This window comes from Palaemon carinicauda, chromosome 3 (assembly GCF_036898095.1).
Source record: "Palaemon carinicauda isolate YSFRI2023 chromosome 3, ASM3689809v2, whole genome shotgun sequence".
Taxonomy (NCBI): Eukaryota; Metazoa; Arthropoda; class Malacostraca; order Decapoda; family Palaemonidae; genus Palaemon; species Palaemon carinicauda.
The window spans coordinates 85175802-85197309 of NC_090727.1; the positions used below are offsets into that span (position 1 = coordinate 85175802).

The 21508-nt window shown below is 46.0% G+C and overlaps 1 long non-coding RNA gene across 1 annotated transcript in view; it reads left to right on the forward strand.

Moving 5' to 3' along the window:
* The window catches only part of LOC137638360 (uncharacterized), a 40205-nt gene extending 21729 nt beyond the window's left edge, over positions 1 to 18476 (forward strand). Inside the window, exons 2-3 of the long non-coding RNA XR_011044110.1 lie at positions 8794 to 8925; positions 17251 to 18476. This is a non-coding gene — a long non-coding RNA (uncharacterized lncRNA). The remainder of the gene's footprint in view (positions 1 to 8793; positions 8926 to 17250) is intronic.
* The last annotated feature ends 3032 nt before the right edge of the window (positions 18477 to 21508 follow it).

A 21508-nucleotide genomic window follows, 5' to 3' on the forward strand; every position in this document is an offset into this window, starting at 1 on the left:
CATGATTCAGCAGTTAAGGTATGAGTTCATTAGAAATAATCGTGGTATTTCTTTAAGAATTGTGAAATGTGGAAATAATTCAATAGGATTGTAAAAAGGCTTCCAGAATAGAGAATGTTGGAGTGAGGTAGAATATATAGAAATGGAAATGTACATGTGACTGGCTTAACTATTTAGTTGGTGGGAGATAAGTAAGTGCCTGGGGGTACGGGTCCAGTATTACAGACTCCCTTTGTGTCTGTGCCTACAGCCCTGCTTTTTTCAAGGGTAGTGGGGCACAGTGAATTTGCCTTACATCTCCCCCCGTGATAATCTGTCCCAGTGTTGTGGCTTCTATTGGAGAAACCCATGTGATTTCTCCCGCCAGGGAAGCGTCATTGTCGTTCAGACCTCGACCGCTGTGCTTGCAAACTCTGGATTAAGAGCCAGGAAAAGGAATAAGCATGCCTAGTGATGTTTCTCCTCCTCCTCATTGTCATCCGATTCTTCTTCTAAGGTGAAGAAGTTGGGAAGAGGTCAAAGAAGTCCAGGAAGGTCAGCCGGAGTTACAAGGATAGGGCTCCTTAGGACACCACCTCTCGCTCGAGGAGATTGGAGAGCACTTGAGTGACCTCCAGCCCCGTGGGGTTGGAGTCACAGCTTCATGCCATGAACCCCTGTGGTCAGTGCATAGGGTCCCAGCTAAACACGGTAGCTCAACATGGTTAAGAGTATCGCACCATTTGAGGCTGTCATTACTTGCTTGTGTGTATTGGGAGACCAAGAAAAGGGGAATGGAGTGACATTTTTCCCGTGCCACGAAGCATGGGGCTTTCTTCGTCCCCCTGCACCAATCAGCAGAGGGATAGGTACTGTACCTGGGATTTTATCCGTCTTTTCTAGGATCCATGTCAGTAATTCTCCTCCCATTGCTTTTGTCCTTCCCAGGATCTCATCAGTCCCTAATTATGTACAGGGTTCTGTCTTTGAGTGAAATGGACATACATGTGGGAAGAGACAGAAGGCACATTTCGGGTTGCAAGTGAACGGCCAAGAGGGCGTCTGCCTTGGCCTCTCTTCATGCTGTTTCCTGGTTTGATCAGCAGGCAGGAGCAGTGACGTACTTCGCAAAGACAATGAGGTTATTAACCCCTGAGTCTTAGGAGTACAAGTCCTGTTCTGTCTTGTGGCAATGCTATGATCTTCCTGGCTCAGCAGACAGCAAGCCAATATTCTAACTGGATTTTGAAAAGACCACACGCTGTGATGTCCCATGTCATTGAGAAACTTATTGGCATGGGGCCCACGTCTCTCCGTCCTAGGAGTGTATGTACAAGGAACAGTGGAGTCTTGGAGGACTGCTTTGTAGGACTCCCAGATCCAGTACGTTGTCTCCTTCAGGGGCCCTAGCCCTTTGAAGGTGGCAGTGTCCGAACATTCAGGCCCATTCAAACCTGCAGGATCAAAATTGATGAAGGCCCCTGTGCCCATTCCGAGACCCCGAGCGGTATCACCTGCAACCTCTTCCCGTAAAGAACCTGTACATGCACAGTCTTTTTGAGGACCCCAACCTGGTCCTTTCAGGAAGGGTGGAGGTAGGAAGAGGGGAAAGGAGAGAGAAATGCTGATGCCTGTGTTCCCCTTCTGCTGCTGCTGAAAGTAGGGATGCCTGTCTTCCCACTGGGTGACTTGGCAGTGACACGGGGTCGACACTTGGTTAGTGAGTGTCCTCCAGGATAGTTACTTGCTACTTTTCAGGACAGCGGGCACTCCCACCCTATCTCGGTTGCCGATAAAGTTTCTGTTGAATCATCCAACAGCTTTGAAAGACAGAGGTGAAAGGGATATTGGATAAGAATGAATGAGCTCGAAATGGTTTAAAATTAGTCTCCAGGCTTCTACAGTCGGGTCTTCCTGATGGAGAACGTAACTGGGGCCTGGAAACAGTCATCGACCTCTCTTATCTGAACAAGTTTGCTCATCAAACTAAGTTCAAGATAAAACCAGTACAGTCTGTGCTGTCTTCCATTCGAGAAGGAGACATCATGCTTTTAGTAGATATGAAGGACATTTACTTTCAAAGTGCCTATTTATCAGTCCTCTCAAAAGTACCTGTACCTCTGCTTTTCCCTCTATGATACATAGTATCAGTTAAAGACTGTACATATATCCATGTACAGGCCAGGCCTTATCAGTTTTTCATCTCTATGAACGATAGGTAGGAGGTTGCTAGGGTCACTACTTAGCTCATGTACAGGGCAAGCAGTGGTCACTTCCAGGAAAATGAACGAACCGTCCAGTTAGGTTCTAAATAGACTTCCAACTCTTCAAGCAGTGAGTCTCCCTATTAAAGGATAAGGGTTTTGTATGCTGCGCATGAACAAATCACAAATTTTTTTAAGTAATTTGTATTTTTCCTAGCTATGCAAACTTGAGTCCTTTAATCCAGTTTCCTTCCTCAACCACCCCTCTCAGTTCCTGGCCAAAAGGTCAAAAGTGAAGCTCTCCTGCCTGAATAGGGGACAGAACTCCTCACCCCACACCCTCACTAACTGGTTAACTGCACGTTATGTAAGATTTGATGACTTTATCCAGCTCACGCGTTACAATCTCTGTAATTAAACGTCTCAGATTTGTATAGCTAGGAAAAATACAAATTACTTTAAAAATTTGTGATAGTACCCCACTAACAATTACCAGCTCTAAAGTGGTAGTAGTTACCAGGACATTTATTATCTCGAAAAGCTCATCTCACATTGGCATCTAAACAAACAGTGACTTCAGTGATGTCTGATGAGACGCTGATCACTTTTCTATGTTCTAACCCACAATATCACAAATTTTTAAGTAATTTGTATTTTTCCTAACATACTTACCTAGAACTACCTTCTTAGGAGTTACTGGTAACTCTACCTAACCGACCAGCTTTTTGTATAGTTTACCCTCTTTCCGTCGGGCAGCGTGCTAGCTCAGGTCGAATCGTCAGTAAGTTTCGTTGAAACAGGTACTACTCGATCCTGCAGGTTCTCGGGGAAGGATGGGTGGGCCATAACCCGAAGGTAGTTCTAGGTAAGTATGTTAGGAAAAATACAAATTACTTAAAAATTTGTGATTTGTTCCAACACGGTTACTTACCTAGAATTACCTTCTTAGGAGACTTACACTTTAGGAGGTGGGAGTGTCCTGCAGGGATCAGAAGGCGACGGGGATGCACGCGAGAGAGGGAACCTCTAAGGAGGTCTTGGTTCCACGACCACTAGAAAACTGCACGAAAAGTAGGGGAAACTATCCAAAAAACTCACTTAGTGTCTAATGGCTTACCCTTTCAAAACCAACTCCAATACATGTCCTCTTGAAGGTCTTTTCAACATCTTCCTGGCCCGTACGGTCCAGGGAAGGAAGAAAAGGGGGGTAAGGTTAAGGAAGGAACTAGTGTCTCTTGGCATTAACACCCCCGGTTACCCTGGGGCTATGACCTCAGATCTCTTGAAGGGCCGAAATGATTGGGCCAATGGAAAACCTGTCAAAGGATATCCTCGAGCAACCTTTGAGATAGTATTCCGTGAAGGTGGACTGTCTAGACCAGGTCCCAGCCTTCAGGATCTTTCCAACAGCCATGTTTTCCTCGAAGACCAGGGAGGTGCTCAGACCTCTAATATCATGTGGCCTTGGTTTTCCTGGGAGAGGAGTCCCAGAAGCCTCGTAGGCCCCCTTTATCACCTGTCGTAGCCAGAAAGAGATAGAGTTCTTCGAGATTGGTTTCTTCACCCGGCTTGTTGAGATGAATAAATTTTTTATCTGAGGGCGGAATTTTGCGGTTCTCTCCAGGTATTTTCTTACTGTTCTCACGGGACATAAGAGTAGATCCTTCGGGTTGTCGGAGCGAGGGATGGCTGGCACCGAAAAACCATCAAACCGAGGATCCCAAAACGCCGGGTTCTGCGTCTTCGCCACAAAGCTAGGGACGAACCTAAAGGTAACTTCTTTCCACCCTTTGGAGTGTGAGACCTCGTAAGAGAGGCCGTGTAACTCGCTCACTCTTTTCGCCGAGGCCAGGGCTAAAAGAAAAGCTGTTTTAAGGGTGAGTTCCCTGTCTAGTACGTCCCTGAGAGGTTCGAAGGGTGGCTCTGACAGAACCTGGGGGGGACATGATTGTTCAAAACTGCGGATGAGCATAGAGATGTGCCTTGAGGCTCCCAAGTCAATGCCCCTAAGAAGGAAGACTTGACCTAGGGCTGCTCGAACTCCTTTGATGGCCTGAATGGACGAACCACGTTGTCTCTCAGGTACACCAGAAAGTCTGCAATGTCCTGGATCGACGCCCCTAAGGGCCTGATGTTCTTGGACGCACCCCACTTCATGAAGACTGCCCACTTTGCCTGGTAGACTACTGCCGAGGAACGCCGTAGGTAACCCGACATCCTCGCCTCGGTTCTCGATGAGTATCCTTCTTCCTTCAGGAGCTTCTCGATAACCTCCACGCGTGAAGGCGAAGGGATCAAGTGTTTTCGTGCCACCTGTGAAAGTGAGGTTAACGCAGGAGGTCTGGCCTGTTCGGAAGCGGCCAAGGAGGACGAAGATCTAATTCTTTTAGGTCTGCGAACCCGTCTCTCTCCGGCCACCAGGGCGCTACCAAAGTCATCGACAGGTTGGACGACACTCTCACTCTGTTCAACACTTGCCTGATCAAACTGAAGGGAGGGAAGGCATACATATCGAGGTCGTCCCAGGGATGTTGGAAGACGTCCTCGAACGCTGCTGACGGGTCTGGGATCGGAGAACAGAACACGGGAAGTTGGGCGTTCAGACGTGTGGCGAATAAGTCTATCACTGGGGAGCCCCACATTGGGATGACTGCCCGAGCTACCTCCGGGTGTAGGGTCCACTCTGAACCTATCACTTGACCCGCCCTGCTGAGGCCGTCGGCCATCACGTTCCTCTTTCCTGGGATGAACCTTGCCGTCAGTTCTATCCCTTCTTATGTGGCCCACTCCAACAGTTCCGTGGCTAGGGCGCATAGGACCTTTGACTTCATGCCTCCCTGTTTCTTTACATACGCCACTACTGTGTCGTTGTCGCACATTAACGCCACAGTGTTTCCTCGCAGGAAGTGTACGAACTGTCGACACGCCCTCAGAACCGCTATCATCTCCAGGATGTTTATATGGAGAGACGCTTCCTCGCTGGACCACTGCCCTTTTGTCGATTCCCCTAGCAGGTGTGCTCCCCAACCCTCCTTCGATGCGTCCGTGAACAACAGCATCTCCGGGGGATCAGGGGCGAAGGGCATTCCCTTCTCTGTGTTCGACCTGATGTTCCACCAAGAAGGGTTCTCTCGTCTTCGGGAGGACTGGGACTATTTTGTGGGGCTCCTTGCCTTGGGCCCACGACTCCTTCCGATTCCACTGTACCGAGCGGAGCCTGAGTCTCCCTTGCGGTACTAATTTTTCCAGCGAAACCAGATGATCCAGTAACTTCTGCCAGTCCTTGGCCCTCCTGGGTTGTCCCGTCAGTAAGGGTTGAAGGATATGTTCCAGGTTGGCTTACTTCTCCCCTGAGGGGAAGGCTCTTACTAACTGGGTGTCCAGGACCATCCCAAGTAAGTCATTCTGGTGGTGGGGACTAGTTGGGACTTCCCTAGGTTGACCGTGATCCCTAATACCCTGCAGAGGTCGAGCAACATAACGCCTTGCTCCTTTAGTTGTTCCCCTGAGGCAGAAAGAAGCAACCAGTCGTCCAGGTACCCAAGCAGTCATATGCCTTTCTCGTGTGCCCATGCCGAGATCGTGGTGAACACCCTCGTGAACACTTGCGGGGCCGTCGAAAGGCCGAAGCACAGGGTTTTGAACTGCAGGACACTGGACTCCTACTTGACTCTGAGGAACTTCCTGCTGGAGGGGTGCACGGGGATTTGAAAATAGACATCCCTGAGGTCGAGAGACATGAGGAAATCCCCCTCCCTCAAGGCTGCTAGCACTGTCTTGTGGGTGTCCATTTTGAAGTCCGTCTTTGAGACGAACTTGTTGAGGGCTGAGAGATCTACGACCGGCCTCCACCCTCCTCTCGATTCCTCCACAAGGAAGAGCCTGCTGAAGAAACCCGGGCCGGGGTTCTCCACTGTCTCTAAAGCTCCCTTGGCGATCATGGACGCTACTCCCTCTTGTAGTGCCGACCTCTTCAAGGGGTCCTTTGGAACCAGCCACTCGGCCCGCTGGGCTGGGATGAGAGGGGGAGGCTCTTCTAGGAAAGGGAGTCTGTAGCCCTCTTTCAGGACCGTCACCGTCCAGGGATCCGCACTGAGATCCCGCCATGCTTGCCCTTGCCAAAAATGTCTGAGGCATCCCCCTACTAGGGGCTCCTGAAGGAGTAGGGGGGCTCTCTTCCTACCTCCTTCTGGAGGAGCAGCCAGAGCGACCTCTCCTAGAGTTACTGTAGGAGGGTCTGAAGGCTGACTGAGGGGCTGCGTTGGTCCTACGGGTGGGCTGCTGAGAGGTTTGAAGCCAAGGAGCTGACGGTGGGTCTCTTCGAGGCAGCAAAGGGGCGGACTGGGAGGAGTGAGGGACGTCCGCTGAGGCTCTTCTAAACACGGGCTTCCTCATAGGGGGTGGTCCTAAGGTCCGTGTCTCTCACCCTCCTCACTTTCTCCATCGTATCCTCCACTAATTTGATGGGGAAAAGTCGTTTCCCCACACGGAGGAATTCCTCAGTCTCCTAGCTTCTCCGTCCGGTAACTTCCGCACCAACTTGCTAAGGACAGTATCCCTCCTTCTAAGTACCCAGTTCGTAGCCATAGACAGGGACTGGGACGACAAAAACTTAAAGGCCTTGCCTCCCGAACTAACTAGCTCCTTCAGCGTTGCCTGATTGTCTGGAAGGGAGAGGTCATGGGACGCCTGAAACCCCACCAAGTTGCAAGACCACCAATCCAACCAGGAGGACACGTAGACAAGGTCTTGTGCCATGTCCTCCATCCTAGAGGCTTCTGACGGGGAAAAGCACACGGGGGCAGTGGTGGCCCTGTCTTCCAAGGCTCCCTGGTTCAGTGAGGTCACCGCTCTTCTACCGCACGGGGCCCGCTGCGATGCCCTACTGGGACGTAGAAACGTTTCTGTGATTTCAGCCCTGGAAGCACCTTGGAGGAACTCTGGCTTCTGTGGGCCTCCGCCAGTCCTGCCAGGTAGCTATCTATTTTCTCCATCCCCAACTTCACGTCCAGAGCGAGAGGGAGAGACAATGAAGGCTTTTGTTGCACAGGGTTGACGATCATTATGGACAGTCCGGAGAGCACGGCCTTTGCTGCTGAGGGCTTAGGTTCGTCTAACCGGTGGTGTCGACGAATTAGGGCCAGAACCTTACGGTAGGAGGAGATGTCGTCAGACGAGCACTCCCCTCCTTCCACCAGGTCGTCCGTCACTAGTTCCTCCGTACGGGGGTACTCCGTGACGGTGGGAAAGGCAACGCTGGACGAGTCTGCCCATGGTATGGGCTGCCCCGTGGGGACGAAGGTATCCGTCATGGGAGTACCTTGTTCCATGGGGGACTCCGTGGATGGGGGATCCATGCGGACCGACGGGCGCCCTTGGTGCTTTAGGAAGGCCTCCAAGGTGCCCGTGGTCGACGCTAAGCCTTCCTTCAGGGACGAAGGTAACCATCATGGGAGTACCTTGTTCCACGGGGGACTCCGTGGATGGGGGATCCATGCGGACCGACGGGCGCCCTTGGTGCTTTAGGAAGGCTTCTAAGGTGCCCGTGGCTCCAAGTGAACTATAGTACAGTATTGTACTCAAATAGCCCAACCAACTTTGCCAGTCTCATCTGCTAAGACACCACAATTCAGTTACATCCCCGACACTTCATGGGTGGAAACTACCCAGCATCTCCTTTGAACGAAAGGCTTTTCACAATATAACATAGGAAGTGTTTGGATACTAATGAAAGTCCCCTTTGGCAATTGACCAGGCAAAGTGGTCTATCTTCTGTGATTGGTGTTGAGGGGCAGATGGACTGTAATGTAAACCCATCACGTTACTTTAGCATTAAATTTCTGTCATCATATCTTAGAGATATATATTACTCCAAGACAGTCTGCCTTGATGACAGAAGCCTAACCTATCACCTGAAAATGTCAGGTCATAAGGAAGTGGATTTGAATTAACATCTGCTCCTCCAAAGGTCCGAGTGTTATCGCATCTTGGGATTTTAAACTAGATTGATTATAAGAGCTTCCTCCCTCATAAGATCGAGTTCCCTATTAAGAGATGAATGTATTCGTGTAAGAACAAATGCTAAATTATTAAAAGTAATGTGCATTTTTTCCTAACTGTACAAACATTGAGTTACCGGTAATATTCCTTCTTCAGGTGAAGGTTAAGTACCATACTCGGTGAGCTTGCAAGGGAGGGGACTTTCTTTGCTATGTGTCAGTAACTACCTAGCCTACTCTTTGTTGTGGATATTTAACATCAGTTTCCAGCTTTGCTGAAATCATACTCCTGTTAAAGGACTCAAGTTTGTATTGGAAAAATACAGATTACTTTTAAAGATTTGTGATTTTACATTTATTGATAAATGAATATCGAGTTGTTATTTCTGCCAAGAATTTGAAATTATTTTGCTGCTTTTGACTGTACATTTGATGGAGTAAGTCTGGTATGTAGTGCTACCATGCTATTTTCCTGTCATATATAACAAAATTGTAGAAAGAGTCAAGGTTTATAACTGAACATGTGAATTATTTTAGGCATGATTATTAAGTTAGATATTATATTTCAGTAAATCTTGCCAAAATTAGTTCTGATCTTCTCTTTATTTCAGGATGATGTCTTTTCATCAATGTCTACTTCTCAAGCTACTTTATAAAGACCTTAGTTTGTCCCACCAGTTGAGGTCGAGGAGGAGCAGATCCTCCTTATCTAATAAAATTTTATTTGTTCATGTAGAATATAGGTAAGTCTCAAAACAGGTGTAGCGTATTCCGTAATGTTATCAAGCAGATGAGCTTCAGCAGCATATAGGTACTAAATGATCTCCTATCTGCCAGCACTATGCCAAAATAATAAATCCACATAAGCCAACCCAATGTAAGAATATTTGTTTGCTGGTCAATGTGAACATTTGGCCTGAACGATAATCTCTTTAGTTTATTTATTCTTGTAGCCTCCCTTCTTAACTGACCTCATCTTCAACTTATCTAATACAGTTTTAATTTGTAGTATTGTATGGTGGTTTTTGCTGAGACAACTTTTTAGAAAATGAGCATTTTTATCATTATTTTATAAATTAAAACAGTAAATATAAAGTACAGTTTAGGTTAGGGTAGAAATAACATGGAATTAATGTTAGCAGTTGGATGATATCCTGGCTGTCTAGGTGGTTACCAGCAAGATCTAAAATCATGAGGCATCTGATATCGAGTTGAAGTCTCACTTACATTACACCTAATAAAATTATTTCAATTATAACAACAATTTGTCCAATGTGCTGGTAAAAATTTCCATGTCACATTTGAATAAAATTTATTTTTTGTCTATTACAAAATGTCTATGATAACTATTATACTCCAGGTCATCTTTCAGCTCAATTAATAAAACATAGAAGCCTTTCTGTACATTTTGTGGATTTAGCGGAAGTTTAGGGTATATGAATACTCAATTGATATTTCAGGTACAAATTTATGTTTTTCAAAATAAAAATATAATCATTATATTGGTTTTAGAATAGTTTAGGGCTTCATAGTAATTATAAATACTGTAGGCTCTTAATTCAAAATCCAAAATCTAGGTATACTGTATCTTGTATCATAAAGATTTGTGCCAAATCACATACACCGTACTATGCTAATACAGTAATAATATTTAGAAAGCTAAGTTTTCCACATTTTTATACCCAGAATTTATACTCCATAAAATATTAGACACAATGAATAAAGCATTTATTTTTTAAATACAATTTTTATGAATAGAACTTACCTGGCAGTTATATATACATAGCTAATTATCTCTATTTCGGCAGAATTTTTCTAAACTAGGCAACCGCCTTGTGGTGGTTGGGTGGTAACACCCGTTAAAGGGTGGTAGGAGGAATCATTCCCGTTTTCTGTTCTTCAGTTCATCTCTGCCGGCCGGATCGACAACACGTTGGTCCGTCATTAAGAGTTTTTCTTCGCTTTCCCTGCTCGGTGTACCAGTCTGCCTTTTTGGTGAAGTACTCTGATTTGGGGTTTTGGCGATCGTTGTATTTTGTTTTCTCTTAGCTTTTTTGCTGTTTGTCATTATGAGTGAAAAGAGTCATTACCGTATCTGTGCGAATGAGGAATGTAAGGTGAGACTACCGAAAATGGCGGTAGACCCTCACACCGTTTGTTCTAATTGTAGGGGTTTTGTTTGTGCCCTTGATAATAGGTGCGGGGAATGTAAGGTTTTGGATGAGAAAGATTGGTTAATTATGAAGCGCTATTTGCGTAAGCTAGAGCTCGATAGAGTTAGGAGAGCTTCTAGGTCTAAGTCTAAGTCTGTTAGTGGTAAGGAAGACGAACTTAGCGTAGATTTATCTATTGATCCTATTATTGATTCCTCTTTGGAAGTTGATCCTTCCCTTGAGGTAGTAACTCCTGCACCTCCTACAGGTTCCGTATCTACGGATGACCCTCGGTACGCTAGCCTGGCGGCCGAGTTGAAGGCCATTAAAGAACAACTGGAGGCCTTTAAAGTTAAGGAAAGTTAAAGTGCTTGTGTTAGTGCAGTGGAGGTGGCGACTGACCGAATCTGTCATACCCCTAGGCCTAGACCTCTACCAAGCTCCCAGGACCAAGGGAGAAGGTACGTCGATGACCGAAAGGGGGTGAGAGGTACGTACCCTCGGTCAGCCGTCGCCTCAGACAGTCCTGTTGTCGATTGCCAGGCTGCTCTTGACCGTCACGGGAAAGACGTGTCGGATATGTTGTTTTCTTCTCCGAATTCGTCCAGACGTAAATGGAAGTTTGAAGCTTCAAGACCTACTAAGAGGAGATGGAACCGCGACGAACGGTCTCGTTCTTTCTCTCCCGGTTCTAGCAGTTATGAACCTTGTCCGTCGGAGGATGATTTCGACTCCGTGCCTGTGAAAAGGGCGAAGCCTACTGCCGAAGATCCTTCCCCTTCTACGAGTGTTATTCGTCAGCCCCCCCCCCTTCGGGGCCGCAAGACCCAGCTGATGTTGCTAAATCCTTTGTCTGTCATGCAGGAACAACTTTTGACTTTAGTGCAAGCCTTTAGCCGCCCTCACGCCCAGTCTGACAGACGTAAAGACGACTCTTTACTGATTAAGAAGTCTGCTTCTAAGAGAGAACGGAGTTCTTCTTTAAAGAAAACTTCTCCCTCTCTACGCCAGGATGAGGAATGTGTGCTTTCGCCAGGCGATACTTCTTCGCGATACCAGGGCGATACTTTTTCTCGTTCTCGATACTGGGACGATACCTTATCGAACGATGCTGCTTCTCGTTCTCGATGCCAAGACGATACCGCCTCCCGTTCACATTACCAGCACGATACCTCCTCTCGTTCGCTTCGCCACGACGATACCTCCTCTCGTTCGCTTCGCCACGACGATACCTCCTCTCGTTCGCTTCGCCACGACGATACCTCCTCTCGTTCGCTTCGCCACGACGATACCTCCTCTCGTTCGCTTCGCCACGACGATACCTCCTCTCGTTCACGACGCCACGACGATACCGACCCTAGTTCTCGACGCCACGACGATACCGCCTCTCGTTCACGACGCCACGACGATACCGCCTCTCATTCTCGCCGCCACGACGATACCGCCTCTCGCTCTCGACATCAGAACGGCTCTGCCTCTCGTTATCGGTCCCAGGGCGATACCACCCTGCCTCTTCGGGACGATACTGCCTCTCGTCCCAAGGATTCTTCTAGCGCGGGACTCCAGGATGCAACCCGTCTTTTGCAGGATGATGCCTTTGATTTGCCCTTGTCGGGTTCTAAGGATCCTTCTTCTCTTTCGAAGGATATTGCAGATGTGGATCAAGACCTCGAGGATGTTTCTGATGACGATGATCATCCTGCCGACGCTGTGGGAGATTACAAAGTTCTCTCTCGCTCCCTTCTTGAACTTTTTGGAGAGGAATTCCAACCTGCTGCCCCTCAATCTCCTCAGTCCCAATTTAACAGAAAGAAGGCCAAGAAACAGTCGACCTTCATCAAGATGAAGCTGTCTATCTCCGCAAAGAAGGCTCTCTCGAAGATTGATGACTGGATGATGGAGCGGAGACAAACAGGTAAGACTTCCTTCTCGTTTCCACCAGCTCGTCTTGCTTCAAGAGCGGGTATGTGGTATGCAATTGGAGAACCTTTGGGTCTGGGAGTGCCTTCCTCCTCCAAGGGTGACTTCTCTGGTTTAGTGGACTCTGCTAGAAGGCATGCTCTCAACTCAGCCAAGGTCATGTGGTCGATGTCGGAGCTGGATCATCTCGTCAAAGGTATTTTTAGAGCCTTTGAGGTTTTTAGTTTCCTAGACTGGTCGCTTGGGACTCTCGCAAGGAAAACTGACCAGATGGAAGGATCTAGGGACCTTACCAGTATTATGTCCTGTATGGATAAGGCCCTCAGAGATGGGGCGAATGAGTTGGCGGCTCTGTTCTCAGCTGGGGTCCTAAAGAAGAGAGCTCTGCTTTGCTCTTTTGCTTCTAGGTCTGTTACCACTGCACAAAAGTCTGAGCTTCTTTACGCCCCCCTCTCTCAACATCTTTTTCCCGAGTCCCTGGTTAATGACATTACGCTTTCTCTGGCCCAAAAAGCCACCCAAGACCTTTTATTTCGTTCTGCTCGTAAACCCTTGGCAGCCCCTCCTTCTTCTTTGAAACGGGAGGAAAGGAGATTCCAGCAGCCCTTTCGGGGCAGGACTACTTCAAGACCAGATTTTAGAGGGAGAAGGCAAGAATCAGGACCAAGATCTACCAGGGGTTCTTTCAGACCTCGCTCCAGAAAATGAAGTTCGTCTCCTCCAGACAGTAGGCGCAAGACTGTCAGGTTTTTGGCAGTCTTGGAAGAGGAGAGGGGCGGACACCTGGTCCCTCTCAGTCATCAAGGAAGGATACAAGATCCCCTTTCTGAAAAAACCTCCTCTCGCAGATGCTCCGCTGGCCTTAGTAGCCCGGTACTCAGATCTGGGGAAACAGAAGGCCCTAGTAGACCTTGTCGACCAAATGCTAGACAAGGGGGCGATAGAACCGGTTCGGGATCTATCCTCCCCAGGCTTTTACAATCGCCTGTTTCTGGTCCCCAAGAACTCGGGCGGATGGAGACCCGTCCTGGATGTCAGCGCTCTCAACGTATTTGTGGAGAAGACAAAGTTCTCCATGGAGACGACTCAGTCGGTGCTGGCGTCAGTACGTCCAGGGGACTGGATGGTGTCCCTCGACTTGCAGGACGCATATTTCCATGTCCCCATCCATCCGACTTCGAGGAAGTACCTGAGATTTGTAATGCAGGGCAAGTGCTTCCAATTCAGAGCTCTTTGCTTCGGTCTCAGCACGGCTCCTCAAGTCTTCACCAGGGTAATGGCGAATGTGTCAGGTTGGCTGCATCAAGAGGGGATAAGGATATCCTTCTATCTGGACGATTGGCTGATTCGTTCACGATCGAGGGAGAAATGTCTGGAGGATTTACGGAAGACTTTTATGATGGCTCAAGATCTAGGCCTGGTCATCAACAGGGAGAAGTCTCAGATCAGGCCGAATCAGACTATTCTCTATTTGGGGATAGTTCTGAATTCAGTTCTTTTTCGGGCTTCTCCCTCTCAGGAAAGACAGACCAAGTGTCTCGTAAAGGTCAGAACTTTCCTGGACAAGAAGAGATGCACAGCGAAGGAGTGGATGAGTTTGCTGGGGACTCTATCCTCCCTCGAACAGTTTGTCTGTCTGGGGAGACTCCACCTAAGGACTCTTCAGCACTTTCTTTCGAAGACGTGGCACAGAAAGACGCAGGAAGACTCCTTTTCCTTCCCCATTCCAATAGAAGTCAAGACTCTTCTGAAGTGGTGGCTGGACCCAACCTTGTTAGGGGAAGGGATCCCCTTACACAAGAAGAACCCAGACCTAGTGTTGTTTTCAGACGCATCAGAGTCAGGCTGGGGGCAACACTAGGAAGCAAGGAGGTCTCAGGCTATTGGGAAGGAATTCAGCTGGGATGGCACATCAACAACAAGGAGCTGATGGCCATTTTTCTGGGGCTAAAGGCCTTCAAAGACTTGGTGTCTGGGAAGATTGTGGAGGTCAACTCAGACAACACCACAGCTCTTGCTTACATCAGGAAGCAAGGAGGGACTCACTCTCTGTCTCTTTTCGAGACAGCAAGAGAGCTCCTTCTTTGGGCGAAGGAGAACAGGATAAACCTGCTGACGAGGTTTGTTCAGGGACAGAAGAATGTGAGGGCGGACATGCTCAGCAGGAAAGGGCAGGTCCTTCCCACAGAATGGACCCTCAACCAACAGGTATGTCAGAGTCTCTGGAGGCAGTGGGGGAGACCCCTCATCGATCTTTTCGCCTCCAACTTATCCAAGAGGATCCCCATCTATTGCTCCCTTGTTCCGGACAGGGAGGCAATAGCAGTAGACGCCTTTTTGATGGATTGGACGGGGATGGACACTTATGCTTTTCCCCCGTTCTAGATCATCAATCTGGTAGTCAGGAAATTCGCCCTCCTCGATTCGGGATGGATGCTCCTGATAGCTCCGTTCTGGCCGATGAGGGAATGGTTCACGGAGGTGGTGGACTTGTTGATGGACTTTCCAAGAAGCCTCCCTGCAAGTCCAAATCTGCTCAGACAACCCCACTTCGAGAGATATCATCAAAACCCCCTCGCTCTCAATCTGACTGCCTTCAGACTATCGAGAAGCTCGTCAGATCGAGAGGCTTTTCAGCGCAAGCTGCGAAAGCTATCGCCAGAGCGAGGAGGGTCTCTTCGCAGAGGGTCTACCAGTCCAAGTGGGAGACTTTTAGGGCTTGGTGTAGGAAGCACAAGATTTCCTCATCCACTACCTCTGTGAGCCAGATTGCGGATTTCTTGTTGTACCTCAGGCAGGACGCTAAGCTAGCTGTGTCCACTATCAAGGGGTACAAAAGTATGCTCTCTTCCGTCTGTCGGCATAGAGGCTTGGACGCTAAGCTAGCTGTGTCCACTATCAAGGGGTACAAAAGTATGCTCTCTTCCGTCTGTCGGCATAGAGGCTTGGACTTGTCTCGCGATAAGGACTTACATGACCTCTTGAAGTCTTTTGAGACGACCAAGCAGACCCAGTCAAAGCCCCCTTCTTGGAACCTTGATGTGGTTCTTAAATTTCTGTGCACCAAGAGATTTGAGCCCATCTCACAGGCTCCCCTTAGGGAGGTTACCAAGAAGACCCTCTTTCTTTTGGCCTTAGCAACAACTAAAAGAGTTAGTGAAGTCCATGCAATTGAAAAACAGGTAGGCTTCAATCTGAATGGGGCAGTTTGTGCCTTGAGATTAGACTAGTGAAGTCCATACAATTGAAAAACAGGTAGGCTTCAATCTGAATGGGGCAGTTTGTGCCTTGAGATTAGACTTTCTCGCTAAGAACGAGAACCCTTCTAAGCCCTGGCCGAGGACCTTTGAGGTTCCTAACTTGACCAACCTAGTGGGTCAAGAGCAAGAGAGGCTGCTCTGTCCAGTACGAGCCCTCAAGACCTACTTGTCTCGCACGAAAAGTGTGAGAGGCTCTTCTAGCTCCCTGTGGTGTTCTGTGAAAGATCCTCAAAAGCCCCTTTCCAAGAACGCTTTGTCCTTTTTCCTGAGGGAAGTGATAAGAGAAGCGCATCTCTTGTGTGAGGAGGAACACTTCGGACGTTTAAAAGTGCAAGCTCACGAAGTGAGGGCCATTGCGACCTCGCTTGCTTACCGCAAGAACATGTCGCTCCGTCAGATTATGGATGCGACATTCTGGAGGAGCAACTCTGTGTTCGCCTCTCATTACCTCAGAGAGGTGAGGGTGGATTATGAGAAATGTTATACCTTGGAACCATACGTAGCTACGGCTTCTGTATTAGGCAAAGGAGTTACTACCTCCCCTCAACCTTAGTTTTGTTTACTTGTGCATAGGTTGGTGTATTTTTTATTGGTTGTCTGAGGACTTCGACTTGTGTACAGTCACCTCAGTCTAGTTAGATAATTTTTATCTACTTTGCAAATGTTAGGTGGTTGGTTTGGTAAAGTTGCGGTTTTTTATTTTGGGCAATAGGTAGTCCTGAAGTCTAGTCAGATTGTTGGTCTCACCCCGTTGACAGACTCGATTGAGTGTTTTCAGCACTGCAGGTCACATCCTGGCTGACACTCCTAAGGGAAAGCGACTCAAGAGGCAGGAACCTTTGAAGTCAGCTACCTTAGCAGGTAAGGAATCAAGGTTTTATTTATCCTACAGCTTTTTTGGTTGTTTCCCCAACGATGTTTACTGTCTATCACCCTCCTCCAAGTGTGTTAATCAGCTATGTATATATAACTGCCAGGTAAGTTCTATTCATAAAAATGGAGTTTTTATGATAAAACAAAGTTTTGTGAATACTTACCTGGCAGTTATATATACATTCGAAGGCCCACCCACCTCCCCTCAGGAGACAGGTTGGGCATAGATGAACTGAAGAACAGAAAACGGGAATGATTCCTCCTACCACCCTTTAACGGGTGTTACCACCCAACCACCACAAGGCGGTTGCCTAGTTTAGAAAAATTCTGCCGAAATAGAGATAATTAGCTATGTATATATAATTGCCAGGTAAGTATTCACAAAACTTTGTTTTATCATAAAAACTCCATATTACTTAAAGTTGTTCTTTTAAGGCTTTGTAATTTTTGTGGCTCAATTAACAAAGACAACTTGTTATTCTTTATTGTAGTAATTTTTTTTCTTACATAGATGGCCATATATAAAAATATATGTTTTTTACACTTGGTCTATATTTGATTGGAGTAATTACAAAGTGAGCTCTTTTCTGACCTGTAACTTACTATATTTTCCTGTATGTGCCTCCACTAGTTCTATCCATAATACACTAGGCATTTCTACAGCTGTTTTTTTTCATGTAAAAGTAATCTAAATGTTTTATTTCCTCTGTACACATCCTTCTACCAATTCCTCATTCTCCTTGCACACTGGCCAACTTGCCCATAAATATGCTTATTGCAAAAGAATGTTTTAATAAAGCGTCAATTATTATATGAAAAGAAAATTTAATTTCTTGTAATAATAATAATCTTATGTTTTCAGGAGGCAGAACTACTAAACCAGCCTTTGAAGTTACTGTACCCACAATGGAAGATAAAGTACCCAATATTTGGAGTTAAAAATTTGCTCATGCTATTGAAAATATTCCTACTAGGAAATGGTCTTCCCGGCAAGTATCAGCCAAGAAACAATGGTCATCTTACAAACATTGAAAACTCTCGACAAGATCCCAAGATCCGAGAAAATGAAAAAAATTATTACTGTTCTGTATTTGTTTATGGAAATCGGTGTTGGATACTGTAAGTTGTTCCAAAGAGAATTGTGTGAGGATCAATACCTTCAGAGGTTGCGGTGGTAAGTTTCCCATTACTATATTTATAAAAATATTTTGAATACAGTACATACAATATATTGTATAAATTAGAAAACTGCAAAACTTAATTTACTTAGTAGAAGGGCAGTACCTATCATAGACTGAATATCAGGGTTTTTTTTTAATATATACAGTATGTTGTTGTACATTACAGCATCATGACAGAGATTATGGATGAATTGCCTTGTAGCAGTGGTATGAAATGATATCGAAGGTCTCTCTTGGTGTCACCAATCTTAATTATTCTCTGATTAACGAGCCCTTTTTTTATCCCATCTTGGCAGTCCCTGGTGTTTTGCTATCTTTCTCTGGTAGTTTCTTCTCTTTGTTGAACCCCTTCACAGTTACTTCATTCTCTGGTAATAGGTGCTTTTCTCTCTAGTGGAGCCTTTTCATGATCACTTCTCCCTCTTTTTATAGTCAATCACCTCCTCTCCAGTGTTGGTGGTAGGCCTCTTCTCAGTTGTTTTTATCTCAGGTGGATAGCCCCTTTACGGGTACTTTTTCCATCGTTGTCGGTTCTTTCTTGGTATTCTCTTATCACAGGCTCTTTTTCTCAAGCCTTTTTTTTTCGGTTTCTTGGCCATTTGTTTCTTTGATAGTAGATTCTTTCTGTCACTTCTTTGTTATGGCACTCCTCTTTCTTTGGTGTTGAAAACATTCTCTCTATGGCGGTGGGTGGGCTGCTTCACTCTCTTGTGATGAACCTCTTCTCATTTTGATGGTAGACTCCGGGTTTTGTCTCTCTGGTAGAGAGAACCTTCTTGGGCGTACTTTCTCTGGTGCTGGGTCCGGCCTTGTCAGGTGCTTCTCTCTATGGTGCTGGTCTGTCCTTGCTAATCAATTGTTTCTCTGATGCTGGGTTTCTTCTCTCCACTAGCGGGTTCCTTCTCGGTCTAGTGTATTCCTTTTCAGTTTTTTCTCTCTCCTCTCTCTGGTGGTGGATCCCTTCTCAGTCGCTTCCCCCTCTGGTGGTGGGTCCCTTCTTGGTTACTTTCCTCTTTGGTGGTGGGTCCTTTCTCGGTCGCTAGTCTCTGTGGTGGTCGGTCTCTTCTTAATTGCTTCTCTCTCCTCTCTCTGGTGATGGCCTCCTTCTCTCACTCATACTATGCTTATTTTTTCTTTGGTGTTGGCACCCTTTTCTGTCTTTGGTGGAGGGAGCTATCTTGGCATTCTCTCTCAGGTGATTAATTGCTCTTTTACATAGAATTTAAAGCTCTCTTAGAGTTTGACAAAGTGATGCATATATTCCTTCTCTTTTAATCTTTCTTCTACTCAAGTTTTTTCTTATGATGGACATCTTATTGGTTTGGTAGTGAATACTCTTCTATTGGGATTACCCTTGTTAATATTTATTATTTTTTTGTGAGTTTTAATGGTCTCTTACACTATCTTCTGAGGTGGGCTCTGTTTTGGAAGTCATCTTTTTCTCTCTGGGAAATGCAAATTTTTTCCTGTTATATACTGCTTTAGTTTGTTATGATGGATCTGTTTTTTGGCTACTATAATGCACACATTTTTTTATATGGCCATCCTACTGTTATATTGTGAATTACTTTTTCTTTTACAAAAGCTTCTTGCAAGTCCCATTTTGATTACTTTGTCATGTGGTGTGCTTGTTCTTGGTCTCTCTCTCTCTTTAGATGGCTGCTCATGGTGGTGCATACTTTTATATTTCTCTTTTGATAAGGTATTGTATGCACTCTATCATTGTGTGCATTACTCTTAGATCCCCCCACCTTTTTCTTATGGTGCTCTGCCTCTTATGGTCCACTTATTATGACTTTTCTACTCATTCCTTTTGATCACTTGGTCTGTTTCTTTCTTGTGGTTCACCTGTTTATGTACTCGATCTTCTGTGGTACATATCATGACGACTTTATGTACTCAATCTTCTGTGGTACATATCATGACGACTTTATGTACTCAATCTTCTGTGGTACATATCATGACGAGGCTTACTGTGGAGCAGTGTTTCATTACCCCCTCATAAGTTTATCTGAAAAATAAACAATATTATGAAGTTTTCTGTAAAATTATACATATATCCTTGATTAAAATTTAGTGCACTGACTTCTGTTATTATTTATTCCATTAAAGGTTATTGCCATTATAACTTATTTTTTAATTCCCATTTAGTTTCTGTTGCTAAAATTGTCAAGTATAAAGTAGGCATTTGACCAGTTATAGTTATGCACTGAAGCATACTGTACATATAAAAAATTATATTTAAAATATGGGTTCAACAAAATTTGCAAAATCATATAGCTAGAACTTTATCATCAGTGGTTTCTTGAAACTCTCATCAAAATTACAATTTGTTAAATGGCAAAAGTATAATTGATGTTCCAAGCATTATAAATTTTATTAAATTTTGTATTTTTCCTAATTATAAAAACCCAAGTCCTTTAAAATTGGTAGTGAGCACTTGTAGGTAGTGAACAGTAAAGGTGGATTGTCTCTTGGAACTCTCATCTTAAATACCTGCCCTGCCATGCATTTTCTTGAAGGCTAAGAATGTTCCTACCTTGCATATTTTGTGAGCCTTGATGTGGCACCACTACTCGTAAGTCCTCCTAATGGTGTTGTGTAGCCAAAGAGATTATATTCTATCAACTGATATACTTCTCCGGGCCATAACTAAGAACAGGTTCTGCATGGAAGGTCTGACTGTGCCATTTATTTGAGGTATCTCCTCATGGTCCTGATGAGGCACAGTAGGAGGACTCAGGAATCGGAAATGGAACCGAAGGAGTTGATCACGATCATGTCAAATCGTTCGTCTCTAACAGCGGGATTCTGCATTTTAGTTACAAATTGTTGGACGAGCCTAAAGGTCAATTCCCTCCAACCTTCCAACTGTGAGATCAGGTAGGAGATCCCATATAGTTTGTTGGATCTCTTGGCTGGCCTCTCTGTCCAATTCTTTCCTCAAGGGCTTGAAGGGGAGCTTTTCTTTTGATGAGACAGGACCTTTCGGATGTCCTACTCCGGTACTCGCACCTGTCTGGGAGGGGACTTCTCATATGCATGGAGACTTTTTTGGAAATTCCTAAATCGAGGGACTTCACAGTCTGAAGACTTGAACTAAGGCGGCTCAATAGCCCTTGATCACATGTACCGACAACCTCTCAGTCGAAAGGAGTACTGGCAAGTCCCTAATGTCACACTCGGAGGCAGAGAACAGTCTGAAGAATAGACCTAGGGCGGCTCAATAGCCCTTGATCACTTGTACCGACAACCTCTCAGTCGAAAGGAGTACTGGCAAGTCCCTAATGTCACACTCGGAGGCAGAGAACAGTCTGAAGAATAGACCTAGGGCGGCTCAATAGCCCTTGATCACTTGTACCGACAACCTCTCAGTCGAAAGGAGTACTGGCAAGTCCCTAATGTCACACTCGGAGGCAGAGAACAGTCTGACGACTTGACCTAGGGCGGCTCAATAGCCCTTGATCACTTGTACCGACAACCTCTCAGTCGAAAGGAGTACTGGCAAGTCCCTAATGTCACACTCGGAGGCAGAGAACAGTCTGAAGACTTGACCTAGGGCGGCTCAATAGCCCTTGATCACTTGTACCGACAACCTCTCAGTCGAAAGGAGTACTGGCAAGTCCCTAATGTCACACTCGGAGGCAGAGAACAGTCTGAAGACTTGACCTAAGGCGGCTCAATAGCCCTTGATCACTTGTACCGACAACCTCTCAGTCGAAAGGAGTACTGGCAAGTCCCTAATGTCACACTCGGAGGCAGAGAACAGTCTGAAGACTTGACCTAGGGAGTCGAAGGAATACTGGGAAGTCCGTAATGTCACACACAGAGGCAGAGAATAATCTGAAGACTTGAGCTAGGGTGGCTCAATAGCCCTTGATCACTGGTATCGACACCTCCTCAGTCGAAGGAATACTGGGAAGTCCGTAATGTCACACA